The sequence below is a fragment of the Lithobates pipiens genome, unplaced genomic scaffold, assembly GCF_037356315.1.
Source record: "Lithobates pipiens isolate NorthernLeopardFrog02 unplaced genomic scaffold, aLitPip1_a1.2 Scaffold_11, whole genome shotgun sequence".
Classification (NCBI taxonomy): domain Eukaryota; kingdom Metazoa; phylum Chordata; class Amphibia; order Anura; family Ranidae; genus Lithobates; species Lithobates pipiens.
The window spans coordinates 13,473,905-13,498,310 of NW_027507696.1; the positions used below are offsets into that span (position 1 = coordinate 13,473,905).

The 24,406-nt window shown below is 45.6% G+C and overlaps 1 pseudogene; it reads right to left on the bottom strand.

The window, feature by feature from the left end:
* Nucleotides 1-8,053: 8,053 nt before the first annotated feature.
* LOC143960228 (cold-inducible RNA-binding protein pseudogene) lies at nucleotides 8,054-9,258 on the bottom strand (annotated as a pseudogene).
* Between the last annotated feature and the right edge of the window lie 15,148 nt (nucleotides 9,259-24,406).

Below are 24,406 nucleotides of genomic sequence, written 5' to 3' on the forward strand. Positions count from 1 at the left end.
TGGCCAGACGAGGATGGCCTCAACTTGAAATATAATTTGCAGCTGTTTTTAAAGTTGCAAAACGCTTTACGGTCACCAGAAAACCGGTCGGGCAAAGGAATTTTAGGTTCAGATGGAGTTTTAGTAATGGTGGTAGTAGAAGGAGATTGCACCTTGGTGAGCTCTGTGGCCATTTCCTGAACTTGATGTGATAAACAGCAAAGTTCTTGTGCAAACAACTGAGCCTGTTCAGGATTCATGATAGGTTTCCCTTTATGTATTGGCTCGTGTTAATGTCAGGCTAGGTGCAGATAACAAGTAACAGTTCAGGTGTGCTGATTATACAAAGAGTTCAAAGCACATACCATGAGCAGGTCTAAGCAGAGCAGGTCAGCTGAGACTTGTAGTACACCGCTGCAGACGAAGGTAGATGATTGCTGGACCTTGTAGTTCACTGCTGTAGGTGAGGATAGATGATTGCTGGACCTTGTAGTTCACTGCTGTAGATGAGGATAGATGATTGCTGGACCTTGTGGTTCACTGCTGCAGATGAGGGTACTAGTAGAATCAGGCAAAGCGTAGTCTAGGCAAGCTGGGTCATACACAGGTAGATCAGAATCCAAACGGTACAGAATCAGAAGCAAGTACGGAGGGTCAAACAAGCCGGGTCAAACACGAAAGTCACAGAGCAAATATCAGCTGGATCAAACACGAGTGAACTCTAACACGAGCGCTGACTGAATGCTGATACAGGTGATTTAAACGTGAGCAGGCCAATCACTGTTGTTTCCCAGACACAGGCTGTGTCAGGTGAGTTGTGCTGGGTCCTAAAGGGATTCTAGTACTGACAGCACCATGTTTAAAATAGGAATTTTGAAGAGGACCAAGGACATATACCCCCAGTGGACCCTATCAAAAGCCTTCTCTGAATTTATGGAAAGTAGCAAAGAAGGCATTCAGTTTTTTTCAGCATGATGAATAATGTTTACAAGCCTTCTAGTGGTGTCTGAGGTCTGAAGCCCCTTCACAAATCTCATCTGGTCACGTTGTATGAGAGAGGGTATAATATTTGTTAAGCGTTTGGCTATTAACTTAGCGTGCACTTTAACATCAGAATTTAGAAGTGATATTGGCCTAAAGTTGGCCGGTGTGGTGGGATCTTTTCCAGGTTTAGGTAATGTCACTATGAAAGCTCTCAGAATCTCAGGTGGAAATTAGGAAGATGTTGCTGTTTTTATAAAAAAACATTTTGTAGGTATGGGGAGAGAATGCTTCTAAATGTTTTGAGATATTCCTTGGAGAAGCCACCAGGGCCAGGGTATTTCCCATTTGACAATGTGTTAATGACTGACTATTTCTGGTGCTGTAAACAGAGCATTTAGTGCTAGAATGTGTGATTCCGAAAGGGATTGAAGATTTAGCTTTTGGAGAAATTTTTGTATTTTTGCGTTAGTTGGTTTTGGGGTTGAAGTGTCAGTTTGTAGGTTATAGAGCTCTCTGTAGTAGTCAGCAAACTGGCTATTGCATGCGGTTTGGTGATTTTGTGGTGAAGGGTGGGGTCGATAAGGTGGCCTATTCTTGTTCTGGTGCATGCTGCTTTAATTCTGTTAGCTAAGTATTTGCCTGCTCTATTAGCATTTACATAGGAGTCCAGCTTTAAACGTCTAAGGTGTTTATCGTATTGTTGTGAGAGGATTTCCCTCAGGCTCTCCCTTAGTTTGGATAGGGTATTTGCGAGTGATGTGTTGGGTGAGGTTTTGTTGTGAGATTCTAGCATCCGAATTTCTGAGAGTAGGGAGTTCAATTTTGCTGTGTGGCGTTTCTTTTCTCCAGCTCCTAGTTGTATAAGAATGCCTCTCATGTAATGCTTCATGAGCATTGCATAAATTATAAGGATCCTCAACAGAGGTTTCATTATTGCTAAAGAAGTCTTTGAGATGCTGAGAGACCATTTATAAAGAGATATACTGAAGGAGCAGCTTGTTTGGAAGAAACTGCAAGCAAGGCAAAAGACTTAGAAAGTAAGTCTGTTTTTGTACTGAATTATGTTTCCAGTTGAATTACTTTGGTTTTTACATTTAATTCCAGTTGTTTTGTGGAGTTTTATGCTGTTATGCCGCGTACACACGATCTGAATTTTTGTCAGAAATAGCTCTGATGGTTTTCCCGACAGAATTCAGACAGAATTTCACTCAAGCTGTCTTGCGTACACACAGTCACACCAAATTCGAACCCGCCAAGAATGCAGTGACGTACAACATATACGACGGGACTAGAAAAAGGAAGTTCAATAGCCAGTAGCCAATAGCTTCAGTCTCGTAGTTGAATCTGAGAATACATGAGTTTTTGCACGTCGGAATTGCATACACACAAACGGGTTTTCGGATAGGAACTTTTTCTGACCGAAAAATTGAGAACATACTCCTAATCTTTTGCTGGCCAGCAAAAGTCAGATGGAGCATACACATGATCGCATTTTCCGACCAAAAGCTCTCATCGGTCTTTTGCTGGCCGAATTTCTGATCATGTGTATGTGGCATAAGTCAATTTTGGGTAAAGACAGTCAAGGTTCTGTGACTAGACAGTAGAAGGCATACCCATTATTGCTTTAACATCTTGTTATAGATAGAAAGAAGCCACATTTTTAATTTTGAATAGCAGGGAATTTCATTGTGCTTTGTAGTTGTCTGGCAAACACATTTATAGGGCTGCCAATGCACGGTTGTATAGCATATAAATGTGAAGGGTAGATTCTAGCATACCGGGAGGTTGTGTAAAATAGCCGGATAGCTGGGTGCTGTAAAAATAGGTACTAGGTAGTACTGCTCCGAAAGTTATTGTAAGGGTGCCCTGGACACAGGGAGATGTCATAAGTGATTCGAGTCGTCATGGGTAATGTTGCCGTTCATGCTTGGGAGAAAAAAATTTAGGCTCCCAACCAGTGCAGCACATCAGGTCTGGGTTTGTGGTTCTGGACATGAGACCCTGTAAAGATTTTTATATATGGTCAGAGAGTACAGCAAGGTGTATTCCTTTGGAATTGTGAGGGCTTACCTAGGTTGGAGTCCATGGCGCAGAGATGTAGGCTCACCCTTGCAAATAGACACAGCCCACGGTAACAAAGAGATAAGCTACCTGGGCTGTGACTCTGTGCACGGGGCTTGACAGGAATTTGCCAAAGGATTGTCCAGGTAAAGCCGTAGTCAGGGATTCCAGAAGTCAGAATAAATGATAAACAAGCCATGGTCAGAAGCCGGGGTCAGTCTTGGAACACTGTAACTTGAACACAGGAACACTTAGGCAAAACAAGAGACACAGAAACACAGGAACCTTTGACAATGATAGAGACAAGAGACAATGAACTGACCAAGCCCTTAGAGTGAGCCAGTGCTTTATACCCAGCTGATTGGATAAACTGCCTCAGCTGAACCAGGAGTGAAAAGCATTAATTGCAACAAGATCCAGAGTATGGTCCTAGTATTTTATGCAGAACTGTGCAAAGCTGGAAAGCAGGCTGAAAGGAACTGAGGTGTGGCTCAGAGGCAAGGTAACAGGAGCACTCAACATGCAGTCATAGGTTCAATACCTCTTTGAGCCACTTGGGGTGTGACCATGCCTGGCTGTCTGCATGGCACGGTAGAGACCGTGACAGGAGGGTACTTTTGATGTCTGGAGGTCAAAACGAGACTCCAGAATAAAAATACCTTGGAAGTAGCTGATGAGTAAGTTGGATGGATAAGACACACTTGTCTGCTTAAAATTATTCTGCCTGTTTTTCAACTTTGTGGGGTTGGCCCATGCAAGGTTTGGAGCTGTTTTTCTTATTGTATTTGTTTCTATTGTTAAGAGTGAAGGCAGCATTCTGTCTGTTTTTTTTAATTTTTTTTTATTTTAAGTAGCATGGAAACTATGAAATATCTCCCTCTCATTTGTATCTAAATGTTTGTCTTATGTTTTAGTCTTCTCATTGTTTTATGTAGTAATATGTTAGAGCTCACCACAGCGGCCCTCCTACACGTGACGGCCATTGTATTTTTGTAGGAACGTGAAACTTATGCCATGTACACACGGTCGGACATTCTGACCACAAAATCCATCTGATTTTTTCCGACGGATTTTGTGCGAAAACTCGCGTTGCATACACATAGTCGCACAAAGTTGTCGGAAAATCTGATTGTTCTGAACGGAGGTGACGAACAACAAGTACGTCAGGACTATAAACGGGCCAGTAGCCAATAGCTTTTGTCTCTTAGTTTATTCTGAGCATGCGTGGAACTTTGTCTCTCAGAATTGTCTACACACGATCGGAATTTATGTGATCAGATTTTGTTGTCGGAACATTTTAGATCCTGCTCTCAAACTTTGTGCGTCAGAAAATCTCACAGAAAAGTCAGATAGAGCCCACACACGATCGGATTTTCTGACAACATAATCCGATCTTACTTTTTCCATCAGAATTTCTGACCGTGTGTACAGGGCATAAGAGTTACAGAGAATTTTGTTGTTGGTTTTGAGAACTGTACAAGTTGTAATATTCCTATTTTGGTCAAAGTGGAAATTTAACTTGCAAGTAGATAAAAGTTTGGTTCTTTCAGTAAAATTATGAAACATTCTAATGCCGCGTACACACGGGCGGACTGTATGGCGTACTTAGTCCGTCAAAACACATTTCAGCGGACAATCCGCTCGTGTGTGGGCTTCAGCGGACTTTTTCAGCGTGCAGTCCGGCGTACTAAGAATTTCGGATTTTTCGAAATTCTGTCCGTCGTACTTTGGTTTCAGCGGACAATCCGCTCGTCAGTATGCTAGTTCGACGGACTAAGAATGGCGCATGCCCAGAAAGGATTTACACGGCGGAAGGGTGCTTTGCTGTGTCTTGGACTTCCTATTTCTAGTCCCGTCGTACGTGCTGTACACGTCATCGCGCAAGCTTTCGACGGACTGTTTGTGCATCCGTGTGTGGTCAAGTCCGTACAGTCGAAAGTACGACGGACTGTCCGTCGGATTGTATGACGAACTAAGTACGCCATACAGTCCGCTCGTGTGTACGCGGCATTAGGTATTCAACTGTGAAGGGCTGGTCAGTGATTCTGGAAGTTGAATATATTGGGTGTAGCAATTATTGGCAAAACACTACCAGTGTTTGCTATTTCTGTTTTCTGGCAAGAGGTCCCCTTTCCATTGTTTGTTCTATATTTACTGTCCATACCTTATCTCTGGTTCTATTCAGCACATCTCCCCTATCTTTTGTTCCTTGAATTGGAAAGATGGAGGGAGTGGACCAGCCCAAACAGGAATAGTAAGACAGGATGAAATATCAGATATATAGTATCTCACAAAAGTGAGTACACCCCTCACATTTTTGTAAATATTTTATTATATCTTTTTATATGACAACACTGAAGGAATTACACTTTGCTACAATGTAAAGTAGTGAGTGTACAGCTTGTATAACAGTGTAAACTTGTTGTCCCCTCAAAATAACTCAACACAAAGTCATTAATGTCTAAACTGTTGGCAACAAAAGTAAGTACATCCCTAAGTGAAAATGTCCAAACTGGGCCCAAAGTGTCAATATTGTGTGCCCACCATTATTTTCCAGCACTGCCTAAACCCTCTTGGGCATGGAGTTCACCAGAGCTTCCTAGGTTGCCACTGGAGTCCTCTTCCACACCTCCATGACGACATCAAGGACCTGGTGGATGTTAGAGACCTTGCACTCCTCCACCTTCCATTTGAGAATTCCCCACAGATGCTCAATAGGGTTTAGGTGTGGAGACATGCTTGACCAGTTCATCATTTTTACCCTCAGCTTCTTTAGCAGTGGTCGTCTTGGAGGGGAGTTTTGGGTCGTTATCATTTTGGAATACTGCCCTGCAGCCCAGTGTCTAAAGTGAGGGATCATGCTCTGCTTCAGTATGTCACAGTGCATGTTGGCATTCATGGTTCCTTCAATGAACTGTAGCTCTCCAGGGCTGGCAGCACTCATGCAGCCCCAGACCATGACACTCCCACCACCATGCTTGATTGTAGGCAAGACACACTTGTCTTTGTGCTCCTCATCTGGATGGCGCCACACACGCTTGACACAATCTGAACCAAATAAGTTTATCTTGGTCTCATTGGACCACAGGGCATGGTTCTAGTAATCCATGTCCTTAGTCTGCTCGTTTTCAGCAAACTGTTTGTGGGCTTTCTTGTGCATCATCTTTAGAAGAGGCTTCCTTCTGGGACGACAGCCATGCATGCAGACCAATTTGATGCAGAGTGTGGCGTATGGTCTGAGCACTGACAGGCTGACCCCCAACCCCTTCAACCTCTGCAGCAATGCTGGCAGCACTCATACGTCTATTTCCCAAAGACCACCTCTCGATATGACACTGAGCACGTGCACTCAACCTCTTTGGTTGACCATGGCAAGGCCTGTTCTGAGTGGAACCCGCCCTGTTAAACCGCTGTATGGTCTTGGCCACTGTGCTGCAGCTCAGTTTCAGGGTCTTGGCAATCTGCTTATAGCTTAGGACATCTTGATGTACAGAAACAATTCTTTTTTTAACCACTTCAGCCCCGGACCAATAAACACCTTAAGGACCAGAGGTCTTTTTCCAATTTCGCACTGCGCTGCTTTAACTGGTAATTGCGCGGTCATGCAATATTGCACCCAAACAAAATTTGCGTCCTTTTCTTCCCACTAATAGAGCTTTCTTTTGATGGTATTTGATTGCCTCTGCGATTTTTATTTTTTGCGATATAAATGGAAAAAGAGCGAAAATTTTGAAAAAAAAAGATATTTTCTTCTTTTTGTTCTAAGAAAAATCGAATAAACTACATTTTAGTCATACATTGAGGGCAAAATGTATTCAGCCACATGTCTTTAGTAAAAAAAATGTCAATAAGCGTATATTTTTTGGTTTGCACAAAAGTTATAGCGTCTACAAACTAGAGTACATTTTCTGGAATTTACACAGCTTTTAATTTATGACTGCCTATCTCATTTCTTGAGGTGCTAAAATGGCAGGGCAGTACAAACCCCCCCCCAAATGACCCCATTTTGGAAAGTAGACACCCCAAGGAAATTGCTGATGGGTATGTTGAGCCCATTGAATATTTATTTTTTTTGTCCTAAGGGATTGAATAATGACAAAAAAAAAAAAATGCCATGGTTATATGTGGAATTGCACCCCAAAATATATTCCGCTACTTCTCCCGAGTATAGGGATACCACATGTGTGGGACTTTTTGGGAGTCTAGTCGCGCACGGCACCCCGAAAACCAATCACCTCCTTCAGGATTTCTAAGGGTGCAAATTTTTGATTTCACTCCTCACTACCTATCACAGTTTCGAAGGCCATAAAATGCCAAAATAGCACAAAACCCCCCAAAATGACCCCATTTTGGAAAGTAGACACCCCAAGCTATTTACTGAGAGGCATGTTGAGTCCATGGAATATTTTATATTTTGCCACAAGTTGCGGGAATATTACAAACCTTTTTTTTTTGCACAAAGTTGTCACTAAATGATATATTGCTCACACATGCTATGGGCATATGTGAAATGACACCCCAAAATACATTCTGCTGCTTCTCCTGAGTACAGGGATACCACATGTGTGGGACTTTTTGGGAGCCTAGCCGCGTACGGGACCCCGAAATCCAAGCACCGCCTTCAGGATTTCTAAGGGCATACATTTTTTATTTTACTCCTCACTACCTATCACTACCTATCACAGTTTTGAAGGCCATAAAATGCCAAGATGGCACAAAACCCCCCCAAATTACCCAATTTTGGAAAGTAGACACCCCAAACTATTTGCTGAGGGCCATGTTGAGACCATTGAATATTTTTTTTTTGTCCCAAGGGATTGAATAATGACAAAAAATAAAAATAAAAATTTTTTTTTACAAAAAGTTGTCACTAAATGATATATTGCTCACACATGCCATGGTTATATGTGGAATTGCACCCCAAAAAATATTTCGCTACTTCTCCCGAGTATGGGGATATCACATGTGTGGGACTTTTTGGGAGCCTAGTCGCGCACGGCACCCCGAAAACCAATCACCACCTTCAGGATTTCTTTCAGACTGTCTTTTAATAGGCTTCGTGAAGCCAAAAAGAAAGTAAATACAATTATGTAACCACTTCAGTACAGTATTCAAATGAAACATTTTTATAAAAAAAAGGACAATACAAACAAACATTTTAAGAACGTCTTGGGACAGATCCATTTGTTCACTTTAGTTATATCAAGGTGGTACAGCTATCTTTTGCAGTGCGTCTAGGCTCTGCACTCTTCACACTAAAATATTTTCAAAATAATAAGAGCTTAAAATAAGCTCACAATTTCAATCCCATGACTATTTACATAACAGCAAGAGATCTAGTAAGACCACGCTGTAGTAGGAGGCATACCCATTTACAGGGATGCAAATGCAGAAGCTTCACCCCATTTGCCAAGCAGAGCCATTTCCTGCAGCATGAATCTGCTCATCCACAAATAAGAGCTTCATGTATCTGCAGCCTCAGCACAGCAGTATGAAACAAAAAGCAAGCATGCCCAAAGGATAACACCCTCTGAACAGCTGTTCACATTCTACCAGTGAGGCTGTCGATTAACCAAATGTATATTAAAAAAGTGAACACAAGTTGACATACTACACATTGATTCAGCGAAGCTCCAAAAATCTTTATAAATACAGCCATTGGAAGGATGATCTTGAGTCAGGAAGGTATTTTACTCGTTTGAGGTATAGCTGTCATAACTGTCTCTGTAGGAGCTTCCGCCTGAGCGATCACCATAACTTTGACTCCTGCCACTGCTATAATAATCCCGGGAACCACCACCATAGCCTCTTCCACTTCGGTTGCTATCAAACCGGCTGCTTCCACCATATCCACTGCCTCCACCACCACGGCCTCTACCTCCACAGAAGTACCCTCTTCCTCCTCCAGATGAGCCACCTCTGTAGCCTCCTCTCCTGTCCCCAGAGGATTTTCCAGCCTGATCAACCCGAATCTGACGACCATCCACAGACTTTCCATTCATCGCTTGCATAGCATCTTTCGCATCTTTAGCATTTTCGAATGTAACAAAACCAAAGCCACGCAATCTCTTGGTCTCCCGATCCTTCACCACAACCACTTTAGCGATGCGTCCGTATTTATCAAATAAATCTTCTAGACTCTGCTCATTGGTATCAAAGCTCAGACATCCAACAAAAAGCTTTCCATCGTCAGATGACATGATGAGTTCTTGTCTGGCTACACCTCACACAGAAGACAGCAAAGCAGAGTCCACCTTCAGGATTTCTAAGGCCGCGTACACACGGGCGGATTGTCTGCCCAACTTAGTCCGCTGAAACGTGTTTCAGCGGACAATCCGCTCGTGTGTGGGCTTCAGCGGACTTTTTCAGCGGACAGTCTGACGGACTAAGTCTTTCGAAATTTCTGTAATTTTGTCCGTCCAAACTTGGTTTCAGCGGACAGTCCGCTCGTGTGTAGGCAAGTTGGACGGACTAAGTATGGCGCATGCTCAGAAAGGATTTACACGCCGAAGGTTGCATTACAGTGTATTGGACGTCGTATTTCTAGTCCCGTCGTACGTGCTGTACACGTCATCGCGCAAGCTTTCAGCGGACTGTCTGTTCATCGTGTGTGGTCAAGTCCGTTCATTTAAAAGTTGGACGGACTGTCTGTCGGATTGTCTGACAAACTTAGTTGGCCAGACAATCCGCCCGTGTGTACGCGGCCTAAGGGTGCAAATTTTTTATTTCACTCCTCACTACCTATCACAGTTTTGAAGGCCATAAAATGCCAAAATAGCACAAAACCCCCCAAAATGACCCCATTTTGGAAAGTAGACACCCCAAGCTATTTACTGAGAGGCATGCTTCTCCCGAGTACGGGGATACCACATGTGGGGGACTTTTTGGGAGCCTAGCCACGTACGGGACCCCGAAAACCAAGAACTGCCTTCCGGATTTAAATATAAAATGCTACCAAAAAAAACTGTTAGCGATCGCAGGGATCAGGCCTGACTCTGCGATCGCTGCAGTTATGTGTTTTTTTATAACAATATATTTTTATTATAAATTTCCACGAGTATTACAGCAAGAAAGGACATACAGATATGTGATCATATAAGGTAACAGATACAGACCAAAACAGCATTGAAGTAGTGCAATGAGCAGAAGAAAACAAAGTACAAAAGGTTCAGCAATGGATTATTCTTGGAAAGGAAAGATTCGTCCAAGCAATGTATTACTAACAAGAACAAAGATAATTTAAGGCTTAAATTGGGTTGAAGGCAGGGTGATACACTCTAGTGTAGCCGTTTGTGGACTCAGCAACAAGATATAAACCAGATACAGACCAAAACAGCATTGAAGTAGTGCAGTGAGCAGAAGAAAATAAAGTACAAAAGGTGCAGCAATGGATTATTCTTAGAAAGTAAAGATTCGTTCAAGCAATGTATTATTAACAAGAATAAAGATAATTTAAGGCATAAATTGAGTTGAAGGCAGGGTGATACAGTCTAGTGTAGCCGTTTGTGGACTCAGCAACAAGATAGAAACTAAAAGCATATGAATGGAAGAATATAACAAAAGGAGACGGGGGATAGTGAACAGGGGAACCGCGGCCAATCGTCTCGGGCGCCCCAACTGGGATCAAGCTGCACCCGGGCTGACCGGCCGCATCCCCCCCCCCCCCCAGCTATGAAACCATTCCTCCTCAGGATGCCAACTAAACCACATGTTTCCCATACCAGTTCAGCCAAGGTTCCCATTCTGTGTAAGCCTGATTATATTTGCCCAAGGAGGAGGCGAACATTAGTTCATAAGAGATATGCAAGTGAGTTGTCTGGAGAGCGTCAAGGAGAGAAGGAGTCACTGTCGACCTCCATCTTCTGGCCAGTTCCAAGCGCACGCTTAGAAGAATATGGGTAATAATCTTTCTTAAAGTAGGAGGTAGAGCATCTATACCTAGAGATAAAATAGCCAGACCTGGGCATGGGCGCACAGTAGTGTTAGAGATCAAAGATATTGCGTTAAATATAGCAGTCCACAAAGTTTGGACCGCCGGGCACTCCCAGAAAATATGGAAGAGTGTGCCTCTAAAGCCACAGTTCCTCCAGCACATTGATGAACACTGGGGGGTATAACAAGCCAATCTAGAGGGCGTCAGGTACCACCGTAACAACAACTTCTGGTAAAGTTCGCACAAGTTGGCGCATCTAGTGGCCTTATAGGTAGAAGAGACGGCTTTACGCCATTGATCAACGGAGTAGGATTTGGACAATTCCAATTCCCACGACCGCATGGAGGGGGTTTTAAGAAATGTTGTTTTCTGTTGTAGAAGACTGTACATCAGAGAGATACCCTTAATGGACGTGATAGGATTAGTGAAATACAAATGGGCCCTCCATGGTAAAACGATTGACGGGTTCGGGAGAGTTGAGAGTAAGTGGGAGATTTGGTTATAGGTAAAAATGTCGCCCGGCAGTAAACCGAACTCCGATTGGAGTAACCTAAAGGTCTTTGTGGCTAGTCCCAGCTGTAAAGCACCAACAGTGGAGACACCCCTGTCCAACCAGTGTTTGATATTTAGGTTAGGAATGAGGAGTTGAAGACATGTAAGGGGCAACGGGACTGATTTGGAGGGAGCATCGGCCAGTGGGGTTTGAAGCAGAATTTTCCAAGCCGCAATGGCCGCTACCATGGGTGGAGAGATACTAGAGGGTAGGGTGGGCATAAGACTAGCTGCAAGGAGTAGGTCCAGTGGGTTTCTGTAAGGGCACATGTGCTTTTCCAACTCAAGCCATCTAGCCCCAGCCCCACCTTGAAACCACTGTCTAATTTGTGCTAGGCAAGCTGCCAAATAGTAGTCCTTTAATGCAATATGTCCTATGCCCCCTGACAGTTTAGACTTGATAAGCTTATGGAATGCACATCTGACCTTCTTTCCCTGCCATAGAAATGTATTCAGCATAGCCTGAGCCCTAGTGAGGTAGGAGTCAGGGGTTGGAATAGGGAGAGTACGAAATAAGTATATAAATTGAGGGAGGACTATCATTTTGAGTGCCGCTAAACGTCCAGACCATGTTAGTGCCACTTTGGATAAGGAATGTAGTTTATGATCTAACTGTTGGAAAAACGTCGTGTAGTTTGCCTCCACCAACTGTGCAGTTCTAGACGTTAACGTAATGCCCAGGTATTGTATCCCATTGCTCTCCCATGAGTAAGGGTAGGTATTTGCCAGGCGGGCCTGGACAGCCGGGTCAACTCCCATGCCAAGAATGTGGGACTTATTTTCATTAACCTTATAATAAGATATTTGATTAAATAAAGTCAAAGCCTCGGAGATTGCCGCCAGGGAAGACTCCACCTCAGTCACAATCAGAATGATGTCATCAGCGAATAAACTGATTACATGACTATCAGCGCCCACTGGAAAACCCCGGATCGTAGGGTGGTTCCTAATATAGATGGCCAAGGGTTCCATTAACAGGTTAAATATTAATGGGGATAATGGGCATCCCTGTCTCGTACCATTGGAAATAGTGAAAGCAGTGGACAGGACTCCGGAAGCGCTCACCTTAGCCGAGGGGTTTGAGTATAATGCAAGGATAGCTGAGAGTATAGTGCCGGTAAAACCAAAAGCCTCCAAAACTCTCCTCATATAAAGCCAGTGTATGCGGTCGAAGGCCTTCTCTGCGTCTAAAGTCAGAAGCAGAGAAGGCCTTTGCTGTTGTTCGGCCATGTGAATGATATTAATCATCCTACGGGTTGCATCCGAAGTCTGTCTACCCAGGGTGAACCCTGTTTGATCCGGGTGAATAAGTGTAGGGAGTAGCATAACTAGACGTTGAGAAATCAACTTCGCGTACAACTTAATGTCAGTATTAAGGAGCGATATTGGTCTGAAATTAGAGGGGGTATCTGGAGTCTTCCCTGGTTTGGGTATGGTAACAATAGTTGCTGCTAACATTTCAGAAGGGAAAGAGGCAGAGGCAGCCGCATCATTAAAGACTTTCACCAGGAAAGGGAGTACAATTGGGCCAAATTCTTTATAGTATTCACTCCCAAAACCGTCCGGGCCTGGGGATTTGTTTAGAGGTAGGGAGGCAATGGCCTTAAGTACGTCAGTATCAGTAAACGGTTCGTTTAAGGATTGTAGTTGGCTGTCAGACAATCTGGGGATAGAGATAGAAGACAAGAAGTCATTAATTGCACCTAGTTGTGGTTGGGACGTCAAGGGGTCGTTTTTAAGGTTGTATAAGGACTCATAGTAAGAGCTAAATGCATCTGCTATTTGTTGGGGGTGGTAAACTTTTTGTTTAGTCACAGGATGGGTTATGTAGGGAATTTTGTCTTTGTACCTAGGACCTCTCAGGTTGTGCGCAAGGAGTTTACCTGCCTTGCTACCATGAACATAGTAGTTCATCTTCACCCTCTTGGAAGTTTTCTCAAAATCCTCCAAAAGCAGGAGTCTAAGGTCATGTCTGAGTTGGGTCAATTTTTTAGACAAGGGTAAAGTGGTGTGGATCTTATTTTGTGTTTCAATGTCAGCAATTGCCGCGGTTAGCTCGTTAAATCGGCGTAGCCTCTGCCTCTTTGCCCTCGCACCCAATTGTATTAAAATCCCCCGCATATACGCCTTATGGGCTGACCATAACATACAATTATCCTTCACAGAACCAGTGTTATTATTAAAAAATTCCCGAAGGCGGGTGTCTACAGTAGCTCTAGAGTCCTTCTGCTGGAGAAGATAGGTGTTGAGTTTCCATAGTGGACTCTTCTGCGCTGCCGTTGGATCCGCGATGGACAGCACCACTGAGGCATGGTCTGCCCAAGAAATGGTACCAATAGAGACCTCCTTCGATAACAACAACACTTTATGGTCAACCAGAAAAAGATCAATGCGTGTGTAAATTCGATGAGGTGAAGAAAAAAAGGTGAAATCCCGTTCAGTGGCATGGAAGCAACGCCAGGCATCATATAGATTGTTATTGTGGATAGAGGGAAGTAGTGCAGCTGCCTTGCGGAGAGAAGTCGAGGTGGAGTCACACACCGGGTCCGGAGATGCATTAAAGTCTCCGCAAATAACCAGGGATCCCTTTTGGATCTTCCGGATTTTTCCTAATAGTCTTGTTGAAAAAATGAACTTGATGCACGTTGGGGGAGTAAATTGTGGCAATGGTGTAACTAGAGGAATTAACTTCACAAATCAGAATCAGGAATCTGCCGTTAGGGTCCTTAATTTCCTGATGAAGCTTAAACGCCACTGTATCCCTGATAGCTATGAGAACACCTCTAGATTTGGAGTCCGCATTGGCTGTAAAAACATAAGGATAATTGCCATGTGAACATTTGGGGGGGGCTGAAGAGCTGAAATGTGTCTCCTGTGCGCAGACAATGACGCTATCATGGAGTAGAGCTTCCTTCCAGAATGACTTCCGCTTTACGGGGTGGTTGAGGCCTCTGGCATTAATGGTAAGGATCCTCAGAGCCATACTCTATTAGTATCGTGTGATGGGGAGTAGCGATGGTATGGGAAAGAGGTATAAATGCAGCTAATTGACGTGAAATAGAAGCCCAGGACTGTAGAGAGCACCCCAGCCATAAAGAAAGAAGGTGTACTCACGTTGCCAACCGTTGAAGCATAGGGGCATGCTGAAGGACTCAGAGAGGAGGTGTACCAGAAATCCAGGCATCCCGATGACATGACTCCCAGATAGATCACAAGGACTTCCACTGCTATATCCGTTAGCCAACTCGTGGAGCAGAAACAATACAAGGTAGGAAAGAAAAGAGAACAAAACATGTAAGAAAAATAAGAAAAAAGCATAGTTCAGTACCGTTGAGCACCAACAGGGCACTCCTTGAAATAACTAACAAGTCACTCGCAGCGTGTAACCGCTGTTATTTGTGGGGGTTTAGTCCGACCAAGCAGGTCACGGCCCTGCACTTCAGGGGTAAATAGCGTGTCAAGACCAACCTGAAGGATTCAAGTGTGAGATCGAGCATTTTTGCCGGTAACCTCTTTCCAGACTCTGTCCACTGGTCTGGGAGTGCTCGTGGGAGGTGAATGGGTCAATTCCTCAGTGACAATATTCCAGTCCCGCAGGAGAGCAATTCCCTCCTCCAAGGAGGATATCGCATAGGTACGATTGTCTCGCGTCACAACAAGTTTCGTAGGATGGCCCCATTTGTATGCGACTTTGTGGTTGCGAAGAGCCTTCGTAACAGTGTTCAAGTTCCTCCTTTTCTGCAGGGTATACTGGGATAAATCCGCAAAAAATTGCAGGTTTTGATATTGTGCTGGAACAATCTCACGTTTTCTCATATGAAGCATGAGGATTTCTTTAACATGAAAAAAGTGTAGGCGGAGGAGGACATCTCGAGGTATTTGCTCAGACAGGTGGGAAGGTTTGGGTAGCCTGTGTATTCGATCTATGGTAATGTCCAGATCTGTGAGAGCAGGAATGAGGGCCTTAAATAACGCCGTGACGTAGGAGTTTAGATCAGATTGTTGTACTGATTCAGGGACCCCCCTTATTTTTAGGTTGTTTCTCCTCGATCTATCTTCCAAATCGGCCAATTTTGCTTTGACCCATGCGGCGTCACTTTCTTTTTCCTCATATACATCCACCAAGTCATTAATCGTATCAGCGTATTCGCCCATTTTCACCTCAATGTGGTCAACTCTGTTACCCAGATCACTAATGTCCCGGTTAAACTTAGACATGCATGATGCCATATCTGATTGTATGGTGCTTCTAAGGGACAGCAACATGTCTTTTAACACAGTGTCCAGTACTGGCTGATTAAGCGTAGGGAAGGATTCGATTGATTCCGGCATGTCCCTCGTGTCATCACCGGAGTCTGGGCCGGGGCTATCCACGGTTCGTAATCCGTTGTCATCGAGTCTGGGTTTGGACTTGACCGGGCTTCTAGTGGCTGGGGAAGGTGGAGGGGAAGGTCTGAGGTCAGGTATGGGGGTCAGTGTAGCAGGATTCTCTGCATTGTGAAGATTCTGCGCTGCTAAGGCCGCAGGCCCGGAGTAGGCCTCGGCGCCATCTTGCCTCCCCTCCATACCTTTTGCATGGAAGAAGTCCGTCAGCCGGTGCGGGTGCCTAGCGTTCCGCCGCTTGTTAGGCATGATCTCGGTGGTTGCCCCCTCTAGGACGCCGGTAATCCGGGTGAAATCGGTGCACGGAAGGTCTGCTTTTAGCCGCTGAAACCCTGAAGCGCCGGAGCTCTGGTTCTATGCGACCATCCGGCTCCGCTGCAGGCCACGCCCCGCAGTTATGTGTTTAGTGTTTTGTAAGTGACAGTGATCGATTGATACTGCACCTGGGTGGGCTGGGCAGAGGGGCAAAACGCAGGTGCTAGCAGGTATCTGGGCTGATCCTGCTAACAATGCGTTTTTTTGGAACCCTAAACTGCTGGGGACACTAGTTTAGATCTGATCAGATCAGATATTGATCTATTCAGATTCTATACCACTACGGGAGGTTTATGCTTTGCGTGTGGGTGTTAGCGGTACTGGCATTAACCTCGCGCTGCCTGGGGGCGACGCAGACCCTGACCCTAAAACCTAATTGATATCACCCGCCGGGTGATCAGGGGGTTAAACCTTTATTGGGTAATAAATGGTGGGTGCCCTGATGCTATAAAAAGCAAACTAACCAGAGTCACCCGTAACACTTATACGGTGATCAGTGGTGAAAGGGTTAACTAGGGGCAATCAGGGGGTTCAAATTTTTATTAGGTAGTATATGAGGGTCCCTGGCGCTATATAAAAACCAGACGGGGAACCTAAATAACTAACTGGCTAACCAGCGTCACCAGTGACACTTATACTGTAATCGCTGGTGAAAGGGTTAACTAGGGGCAATCAGGGGGTTAAAACCATTATTGGGTAGTATATCGGGGTACCTAGTGCTATAAAAACCTGGCGGTGAACCTAAAAAAAATAACTAGCTACCTAGCGGCACTAGTGACACTAATGCAGCGATCAGAAAAACGATCGCTTAGTGACACTGGCAAAAGGGGGTGAAAGGGTTAACTAGGGGCAATCAGGGGGTTAAAACCATTATTGAGTAGTATATTGGGGTACCTAGCGCTATAAAAACCTGGCGGTGAACCTAAAAAAAAACTAGCTACCTAGCGACACTAGCGACACTAATGCAGCGATCAGAAAAATTATCGCTTAGTGACACTGGTAAAAGGGGGTGAAAGGGTTAACTATGGGCAATCAGGGGGTTAAAACCATTATTGGGTAGTATATCGGGGTACCTAGCGCTATAAAAACCTAGCGGTGAACCTAAAAAAATAACTAGCTACCTAGCGACACTAGCGACACTAATGCAGCGATCAGAAAAATGATCGTTTAGTGACACTGGCAAAAGGGGGTGAAAGGATTAACTAGGGGCAATCAGGGGGTTAAACCCATTATTGGGTAGTATATCGGGGTACCCAGCGCTATAAAAACCAGGCGGTGAACCTAAAAAAATAACTAGCTACCTAGCGACAGTAGCGACACTAATGCAGCGATCAGAAAAATGATTGCTTAGTGACACTGGCAAAAGGGGGTGAAAGGGTTAACTCTAGGGGCAATCAGGGGGTTAAACCTTTATGGGGGGGGGTAGGGGGCTACCCTGGACCTAACACTAACTGCCCTGACAGTTTTTACTGTTACAACTGACACTGAATGCAGTGATCAGTAAATAAATGATCAATGCAATCAGTGACACTGTGACTGGGGGGGGGGGGGCTTTGTGTACTTATGTGTACCTATGTGTTAGAGTAGTGTTTTGGTGCACTTACTTTTAGTCTTCTCCTCGTAGTCCGGTCAAAAAGACCGGCCCGAGGAGAATGACATCACTTCCTCCTTCCTGTGTATACAATACACAGTGGGAGGAAGCTTCTCATTGGCCAGGAGCGATCCAGAGGGGGTGGCCAGAAACCAACGGCCATCCCCTCATCACGGATCGCTCCTGAAGCGAACCGGACCTCCGTATCCAGCGGGAGGGGGTCCGATCGGACCCCCCACCCGCTGGAAGGCAGGCACATACATGTACGTGCTTGTGCCTGCCTGTGCCATTGCGATGACGTACAATGGCAATACGGTGGTCCTTAAGTGGTTAATATTCTCAGTTATTTGCCATGGGGTGCCTTGTTGAACTCCCAGTGACCAGTATGAGAGAGTGAGAGTGATAACACCAAATTTAACACACCTACTCCTCATTCACACCTGAGACCTTGTAACACCAATGAGTCACGTGACACCAGAAAGGGAAAATGGCTAACTGGGCCCAATTTGGACATTTTCCCTTAGGGGTGTACTCACTTTTCTTGCCAGCGGTTTAGACATAAATGTGTTGAGTTATTTTGAGGGGACAGCAAATTTACACTGTTATACAAGCTGTACGGTTAATACTTTACAATGCAGCAAAGTGTCATTTCTTCAGTGTTGTAACATGAAAAGGTATAATAAAATATTTACAATAATGTGAGGGGTGTACTCACTTTTGTGAGATACTGAATATCCTGGGGCCTAAATCTCTGTTTGAAGTGATCCATGTCACCGTGTGAAAAATACACATCAGTGATGTAGTGGGCTTCAGGAGAAATCACAGTGTCCAGCAGAGAGCACACCATCCAACACACCCAGAATTGTTGGATAGAAGCAGAACCCATCAAAACTCCTTAAAGTGAAAGTAAACTTCCATTGATTTTTTGTACCTATAGGTACTATAAATATCTCCTAAGTGTTCACTGTTTAGGACAGGACCGTCTTTAATATTGATTGGACCCTGGGCAAAAATTTTCTTAGGGCCCCCCTCCCCCATGCAATTTCGCTCTCCACCTTCTCTGAAACATACAATAAATAGCAGCTAGACTTAAAATCAGTTTACTGGGGCGTGGCTTGGCGCATGGAGGAGACGGCAGCTTGAGACCTCAGCTCCCGCTCCACACCACGAAACGGCGCACAGCACAGCCATCCATCGCCTCGCAGCCTTTCCACATGAGCAGGAGAGGGACCGGAGACACCCCCCGTATCTCGGAGAACCACAAATCCAAGGAAATAGGCAGTTATTTCGCCATGAAAGGTCCCGCAGGCCGGACCACGCCGGCTTCCAAGATGGCGGCAACCCGCGCGGCAGCAGCACAAGCGTCCCTCACTGCTTCACAGGTACTCGCTCAGCAGCCTGCACCCTCCCCTCCCTCACTGCATTCCCCCGGGCCAGGGAATCAAAGCCCCCACAGCCCGCAGTGTCCCAGGAGCCCTCAGTCCCAATCACACACACAGCCAGGGACATGGGATATGGAGAGTTACATTAAAGCCCTCCCCACTAAAGGGGACATTGAGGCCTACATCAGCAGGCTTGAGCGCTCCTATAAGCGTGAAATCACTGACCTACGCCACGATACAGGACAGCGCTTTGATGATATTGAAGCTACTGTGGAGGAGTCTGTGACCAGAATCACTGAACATGATCACATCCTACAAGAACATACAAATCAGATCCAACAACTGTTTTACGGTCTCGATGACCAAGAGAACAGAAGTCGCCGCAATAATATTCGCATCCGAGGGGTACCCGAATCAGTTGAAAATAAGGACCTTGCTAAAGCAGCCACTACAATGTTTAACCAGCTACTGAACAAGCCTAAGGAAGATCATCTGGAAATTGAAAGAATTCACAGGTCCCTGGGCCCCCGCAACCTGAACCCTGCTTACCCCAGAGACATTATCTGCCGCATTCACTTCTTCCACACCAAGTTTGAAATCATGCAGGCTGCCCGGAATCAGGAATCCATCTTGTTTAATGGCTCTCCCATCATGCTTTTGACAGATCTCTCACGGCAGACTCTACTAAAGCCCTGAAACCGCTCACGGATGTACTCCACTCCAAGCAAATTAAATACAGATGGGGCTTCCCTTTCCACTTGTTTGCATCCCACGAGGGTAAATCAGCCACCTTTCGCACCCTGGGAGATTTACCTAACTTCCTAGGAGTATTTGAATTGCCGCAGATCAGGATTCCAGACTGCCCATTGGAAGCGGCCACTCCAGGGTTCCCTAAAGCCCCTAGATGGGAAAAGCAATCCAGGAAGAAGAGATCCAGATCTTGTACATCTAAATCTCCACCGGGATGATTCCCTTGCCCTTTTTATGGGGGTCCTCCCCCCTCTGAGTTTTTTCCTTTACTGTTGTTGTTTTGAAGTCCTGGCCCTTCTTTCTGCAGTGGCCGACGGAGGGTGATTCCTCCGCTCCTTTCCTAGGAGACCATTGGACTGGCCTATGATGATACGTTTCAGCCTGAGCAGCTTTGCCTTCACTACAGGACTACCTCCCTGCCTACTAGTTCTGCCTGTTTTTGCCAACTCTTCGGAAAGCTAGACTCGACATGGGCCCCTCCGTTAGCCACTCAGGCCAGGGTCGGGTACCTGTTTTGAACACGGACATGGGCTGTAATTCAGTCACTTTGTTACTAAGTTTGCTTAACTGTTTGTTAACTGTTGGTTTAAGCTTTTTCAATGCACTGTGCTGTGCGCTTTAGACAAGCAATTTTTTTTATTATTTGTTTTGTCATGTTGGGGCGGAGCCCCTGAGAATCGCCATACCACGTTCCCCACGTTAGGGCGTGCAGAGTCTTTATTGCCTCTGTTTCTTGATATTTCTTAGAAATACTGCGTAGTGTTCATTCCCCTTCTCCCCATTGAACACTAGAGGGTGTGGTTTGACCTAACCGAGGGCACCATACCCCAACATATTCACACAGGCTCACCGGGGCCCTCTCGAGGGTGACGGTGCCCCTGTGTGTTCCCTCTGGACGTCAGTACCAGGCCCCTCTGCTGGATGTGGTAAACTTTTAATTTTCTTGACGCCCTCACCTCTCCTGAATCTACCCTCCACTCACTGACCCTTTGCTTCTCCAGTTGGAGGCTACCTCCTCCGGCTCCCCTGACAGGAACCCTAGCACTCCCCTCCTGTCCCCCCCTCCTGCTATGTCTCCCTTAGAAATTAAAATCTCCTCTCTAAACTGTAGAGGGTTCAACACCCCAGAGAAGCGTAGACAGCTTCTACATCACTTTCACAAAGCTAAAACGCAAATTTTATTACTGCAAGAAACTCATTTCAGATCGGATAAACTCCCCTCCATCTCTGACAAACGCTACCCGACTTGGTTTCACAGCACCAATCCTGACGCTAGAACAAGGGGGGCCTCCGCGGCCTTCCATAATTCCTTTAACCCAACCGTACTTGATCAGGAAATTGACCCTAGAGGTAGATATGTGTTTTTGAAACTACAAATTCAACAAACTGTTTTAACCATTGTTAATGTTTATTTCCCAAACCAGAATCAGTACCGATTTCTTTCCTCCATGGCATCCCGCCTCCGTGTATTTGGCACTCACAATTTGATCCTAGGAGGTGATCTGAACGTACCACTAGTACCGAGACTGGACTCATCCACTGGTAAGTCAAACATACCACCTTCCACACTGACTAATATACGCTCCGCTCTGAAAGACCTGTCCCTTGTAGACCCATGGCGGGTACTCCACCTGTCTGAGTGGGATTATACTTACTACTCTCCTGCACATAACTCTTACAGTCGGCTTGACTATATTCTAGTCTCCCAATCAATGTTGGACTGTGACCCTACCTGCGAGATCGGCTTGAAATTCTGGTCTGACCACGCCCCGGTGCATTTGACACTAGGGAGACCCCCACACCTCCCTAGACACAACTCCTGGAGACTGAACGACAACCTCCTGCATGACTCTGTGTGCAATGCGGCGATACAAGCGGCGATCACAGAGTTTAATCTGACCCATGCTCATGATGAAACCTCTAATCTAACCAAATGGGAGGCACTTAAATGTGTTCTACGAGGCATTTTGATACAGCATGGTTCTAGATTAAAAAAAGCCCGCACAGCCGAAATTAGCCGACTGTTCACACTGATATCTACTCTTGAGGATTCCCATAAACGCTCCCTGGACTCTAGGACACTGGCAGAACTCTCTAATGCACGTAGAGACCTCAAACAGATATTCACAGAACGCTCTATGATGCCTGTATTAAGGGCAGACATGTCTACTATGCTCACGCAAACAAATGCGGGAGACACCTAGCTCGCACAATCCACCCCCAACAATGTAGACAAAATATCTCCCACCTTGTATCCCCTGCCCACGTTTCTGTGACTTTTACTCATCTCTGTACAACCTCCCAGCAGCCAACACGCCCACCCCCTACTCGCAACTAGACCTCTTACAATATATACAAGACACGGCATTGCCCCGGATAACCCTGGAAGCGGCAGCAGACCTGGAACAACCATTGACCACGTCTGACTTTTTAAATGCCATAAAAGGGCTTAAGAAGGGCAAAAGCCCTGGCTCTGACGGCTACACGCCTCTGTTTTTCAAGCAATACGCCCAACAATTAGCCCCATTGATGGCAAAGGCATTTGAGGAGGCAGACGACAATCACCCACTATCCCTCGCGCTTCTGCAAGCCCAAATAGTGGTGATCCCCAAACCCGGGAAAGATCACACATTATGCGGTAACTATCGCCCTATATCTTTATTGAGCGTTGACCTGAAGCTTTACGCTAAAATTCTAGCTACACGCTTAGCCCCCCTTCTCCCCTCTTTGATACACGGGGACCAAGTGGGGTTTGTCCCGGGCCATGAGGCCAGGGACAACACCACGAAAACACTCCACCTAATTTCTTATGCTAAAGAACATAATATTCCTACCTGCCTCTTGGCCTGCGACGCTGAAAAGGCGTTCGACAGGGTGAGCTGGCAGTTCCTCAAAGCATCCCTGCAACAAATAGGCTTAGGTCCCAAATTACTCTCGAAGGTCATGGCCCTGTACTCCCAACCTACCGCTCGAGTTACAGCTAACGGGGAATCGTCCGCACCATTCCAAATTAGCAACGGTACGAGACAGGGCTGCCCTCTTTCGCCCTTGTTTTTCGCAATCACGGTGGAACGCCTGGCACAGGCTATACGTAACAATGCTTCTATTCATGGTATTCCCACTCCCGTGGCTCCCCGCAAGCTGTCACTCTATGCCGACGACTTACTTCTGTACGTCACAAAGCCCCACACTAGTATACCGCTTATTCTAGCGGAGTTAGACCGCTTTGGTAGCTACAGTAATTTCAAACTTAACATCATGAAAACGGAAGCCCTAAACATTTCTCTACCCCAGCGGGAATTGAAGGCCCTCCAAGGAAAATTTCCGTTCCGATGGCAGTCGCGTTCAGTTAAATACCTAGGGACCGCAATCCCTAGGGACCCACAGGACATCGACTGCTTGAACTTTAGCCCACTGTTGACTAACCTTAGGCGCTCTCTCGAATCATGGCACAAATTGAAACTTACTTGGTGGGGGAGGATGAACGCCATTAAAATGGATATACTGCCCAAAGTCTTATATTTGTTTCAAACACTACCCATACTTCTCCCCAGGGCTTTCTTCCTCTCCCTCCGCTCTTCGATAATTATATTTATATGGCTAAACCACCCTCCCAGACTGAAACATAAAGTCCTCTGTGCCCCCAAGCTTAGAGGTGGTACTGGCTTACCCGACTTTCAATTGTATCACACAGCGTCCTTATTATCCAGACTCCTGGAATGGTTCCCGAGACCCCTGTCTAAACCCCTTAGTAGCCATTGAACAGGACATGATCCCAATTGACCTTAGAGTCCTTTTATGGGGACACCACGCTGAATTTCGCTCGTTTCGACGGGGTTCTCCACTAACGATCGCGGTTCTGACCAAATGGTATGCAGTGTCTTGTAAACTGGGCCTGTCTACAGACCCCAGCCCTCTCTACCCCCTCTTTGATAATGCACACCTACCCACTTTCCTCTCAGCAAACCATGTTGGGGCATTCCGTAGAGAGGACTGGCCCACAGCTAATCAATTTGTTCACCCTTCCACAGGTCAACTAAAGGAACCGTGAAAATCATTACCCTCGTCCAGCTTGAACTGGCTTTCCAAGCGATCCCTAAACCAATTCTGTAAATCGCTACATATCTCCGGTAATATCCATAGGCCGCTCACCCTGTTTGAGGAATTTTGCACCCTCCCGCACACTCCTAAACATACCCTATCTCTTCTTTATAAGGAGGTCCAATCACTCACCTACACCTCTCTTCCTCTATACACTAACAAGTGGTCCAGTGACGTTGAAGCAGAGATTATCTCAACACAATGGCATACAGCCTTTATACTTACCCACCAATCCTCCAGGTCAGGATTCACTCAGGAGAAGATTTACAAACTGATGTCGAGGTGGTACAGAGTTCCAGTCTCGGTGCACAAGATGTTCCCCGGATCAACGGATGTGTGCTGGAGGTGCCACGGAGCAAAGGGAACATTTCTTCA